Below are 4,014 nucleotides of genomic sequence, written 5' to 3'. Positions count from 1 at the left end.
ACCTGGAGTCAGCATCTTTCTGTTGTTAGACATTGCTGTGATTTCCCTTCCATAGCCAGGCCCTTTCAGTTCACAAATAGAACACAGAAGTGGAGCTCACTCATTGGAAGTAGCAGTCTGAGATTAGCCTTCATCATCAAGATGTGGGTGTTATGCAGGGGTCAACAGGGAAGACTACACACACGTGAGTTTAGGCCGATAGAAAAGACTTTATTCTGTCTGCCAGATACACTAGGTGCTGAGGACCCCAGGGTAGCACTGAGCCTTTCTTTCAGTGAGGGTTTAAGCACAAAAATGATGTTCTAGGTTGACAATTTCAGGTAACAAAAATACACAAAAGCAGAACAGAAGCTAAAAAGCAAGGCTTTCCAAAACTGGGTGGACTTTGAAAGATTAGGCCTTTGTTTTAGTTTTGGCAGGAGGTTCTGTCTAAGTGCTGAGTTTGATGGCCAGAGAGGTATTCCCATCATGGTGTCAGTTGTGCTAATGTATGGGGCCCAGTTACTGTGGGCAGGAACTGTGATTGACATAGACTAGCTCATTTTATACTCCCTAAACTGGAAGCAAGGATGATCATACCTGAGTCATAGGTGATGAATCTTTCTCTCCACCTCCCTGTCTGGATGGTGGAAAGTTGTCCACTTCACCAGAGAGACTGAAGTGAAAGTTCCCATCTTCCAACTAAACCTTGAACTTTGCACTTGCTTGTAATAGGGACATAAGTGAGTGTCCAGGCTCACAATAATCTTAAGCAAAATGGGTATTCCTTCAGAAATGGCCCTGGAAAGGAAGAGACAAGAGAAAGACAAACTCTCAGTCATCACCTGTAATGTCTAAGTCCTTAGATATTGTAGAACACATGTAGATATATTTGGTTTTTGTTTTGGGGTTTTTTATTGGTTTTTTTAAATTTACATTTCAAATGTTATTCTCTTTCCCCATTGCCTGGCCATAAGCCCCCTAACCCATCACCCCCCTTCTTCTATGAGGGTTTCCCCCTGCCCAGCCATCCCTCTTCCCACCTCCTCTGACATTTCCCTTCACTGGGGGCGGTCCATCCTTGGCAGGATCAAGGGCTTCACGTAGAGATATTTGTGACAGGTAGTTTGATCATTAGTTAACTAAGTAACTAATAACCCCCTATTTATACCTTAAAATGTACACAGTAAAGACAAGCCCAAGTTCCTGGTAGGTTACAAGGAAGAGAACTGATTCAATCACACATGTGTTTTCACTCAGTCTAGAATGTGGAAGACATTATACCTATCTCCTGATGTAATACCAGTCCTTTCATCTTCTACCTCTTCAGCTCATTTCTGCATGGCATTCTCTGCATTGTACCCTTCCAGTTTTCTCCTTAAACTTTTCACTGTCTCCAAGAAGCCAGTCATATAATGTGTAGTAATGTAAGGAGAACAGAGCTCTTAACCAACAATTAACAGACAGCCATCCATTACACACAGAAAGAAGTGAAGAATGCTACTTTAGGTAACAGTAGTCCTTACTGGAGCCCTTACTGGAGCTAAGGGAAATAAAGAGGTGGGACAAGACATAATCTGGGTTTGCTAAGAGACATGGGGTGTTCTAAGTGTCAAGAACTAAGCATTGGACTATGGTGGTCAGTAGGGACCCAGTATAGTGTCCAGTGGATATTATGTTTAAAAACCACCTGCCAAAGATTAAAACAGAGACTGAAGGAACACCCATTCAGAGCCTGCCCCACATGTGGCCCATACATATACAGCCACCCAATTAGACAAGATGGATGAAGCAAAGAAGTGCAGACCGACAGGAGCCGGATGTAGATCGCTCCTGAGAGACACAGCCAGAATACAGCAAATACAGAGGCGAATGCCAGCAGCAAACCACTGAACTGAGAATAGGTCCCCTATTGAAGGAATCAGAGAAAGAACTGGAAGAGCTTGAAGGGGCTCGAGACCCCAAAAGTACAACAATGCCAAGCAACTAGAGCTTCCAGGGACTAAGCCACTACCTAAAGACTATACATGGACTGACCCTGGACTCTGACCCCATAGGTAGCAATGAATATCCTAGTAAGAGCACCAGTGGAAGGGGAAGCCCTGGGTCCTGCTAAGACTGAACCCCCCGTGAACTAGTCTATGGGGGGAGGGTGGCAATGGGGGGAGGGTTGGGAGGGGGACACCCATAAGGAAGGGGAGGGGGGAGGGGGATGTTTGCCCGGAAACCGGGAAAGGGAATAACACTCGAAATGTATATAAGAAATACTCAAGTTAATAAAAAAAAAAAAAAAAAAAAAAAAAAGAAATGCATGCTGACGGGAACCATATATAGGTCTCTCCTGAGGGACACAGCCAGAACAGGTCAAATACAGAGGTGAATGCTAGCAGCAAACCACTGAACTGAGAATCGGACCCCCATTGGTGGAATTAGAGAAAGGACTGAAAGAGCTGAAAGGGTTTGCAGCCCCAAAGAATAACAATGCCAACCAACCAGAGCTTCCAGGGACTAAACCACTACCTAAAGAGTATACATGGACTGACCCATGGCTCCAACTGCATAAGTAGCATTGAATAGCCTTGTTGGGGCATCAGTGGAAGGGGAAGCCCTTGGTCCTGCCAAGGTTGGACCCCCAGTGTAGGGGATTGTTGGGGAGTGGTAAGGGGGTAGATGGGGAAGGGAACACCCTTATAGAAGGGGAAGGGGAGGAGTTAGGGGGCTGATGGACAGGAAACCAGGAAAGGGAATAAAATTTGAAATGTAAATAAGAAATTCCCAATTTAATAAAAATAGAAAAAATAAAATGTAAATAAACTCTAAAATAAAAACTAAGCCTACTGGGCTTCATGAAAGAAAAAAGCAAAAAAAAAAAAAAAAAAAAAAAAAAAAAAAAACACCTGCCAGAGAGTGTCAGGGTACCAAAGGATATTGATACTTGATACTGTATCTCCAAATACTAGACTGTAAGCTTTGGGCAGCAGAGAGAGAAAGTAGGTCAAGGAAAAGGGTAAATGTGTAATCATCTATCTGGATAAAGTGGAGACATATCTATTCCTTCTTTGTATGTTTTCCGAAAAATATATTTTAGCATATGTGATGGTTTGCCCATCTCGGCCCAGGCAGTGGTACTATTAGAAGCTGTGGCCATGTTGGAGGAAGTGTGTTACTATGGGGGTTGACTTGGAGACCCTCTTCCTAGTTACCTGAGGATGCCAAGTCTGCTCATGGCTTCCTTCAGACAAAGATGTAGAACTCTTAGCTCCTCCTGCACCATGCCTGGCTGGATGCTGCCAGGCTCCCACCTTGATGATAGTGGTGAACTCCTGCACCTGTAAGCCAGCACCAAATAAATGCTGTCTTCTATAAGATGTGCTTCATTATGGTCTCTGTTCACAGCTTAAGATAGAAGTTGGAGCCAGGGACTGGGGTTTTGTTGTGATAGGCCTGACCATGCTTTTGTTTGGAAGAATATGGATTAGGGGATTTTGGATTTGGAAAGCAGTGGAATGCTTTAAATAGGGCTTAATGGGCTATCCTAGAAGGAATACGAACAACTTTGTTGCTGAAAGTAATTTGAATTGTGCTGACCTGACCCAAGAAGTTTCAGAGGAGAAGAATTTCAGTACATAGTATAGAGACTGTTTTGTGGTATTAATGAATGTGACCACTTTTTGCCTGAGGCTAAGGTGAAGACACTCAGATTATTTGCCTTAATTGCATTGACAAAGGAAGTCCCAGAAATGCTCTTCATAGACTTTGTTCTCTGGTTAAGTCTCATGAGGAGCATTTTAAACAAGTGTAGCCAGCTTAGAAAGGAAAAATACAAAATATAAAGTTTGAGTATTAATGGGATATTAGAAAGTGAAATAGAGCTGAATCCTATGTTCAAGGAGATAACAAATTAAGGGAATAGGACTTTTGGGCAAGATCCTACCTGCTAAATTTAGATCCAGGCAGGGTAGTACACACCTTTAACCCCAGGATACAGGTATGAAGATCTCTGAGTTCTAGGTCAATTTACAGAACAAGATTCCA

The sequence above is a fragment of the Rattus norvegicus genome, chromosome 2 (assembly GCF_021556685.1).
Source record: "Rattus norvegicus strain SHRSP/BbbUtx chromosome 2, alternate assembly SHRSP_T2T, whole genome shotgun sequence".
Lineage (NCBI taxonomy): Eukaryota > Metazoa > Chordata > Mammalia > Rodentia > Muridae > Rattus > Rattus norvegicus.
Note: the sequence above shows the minus strand (reverse complement) of the source record.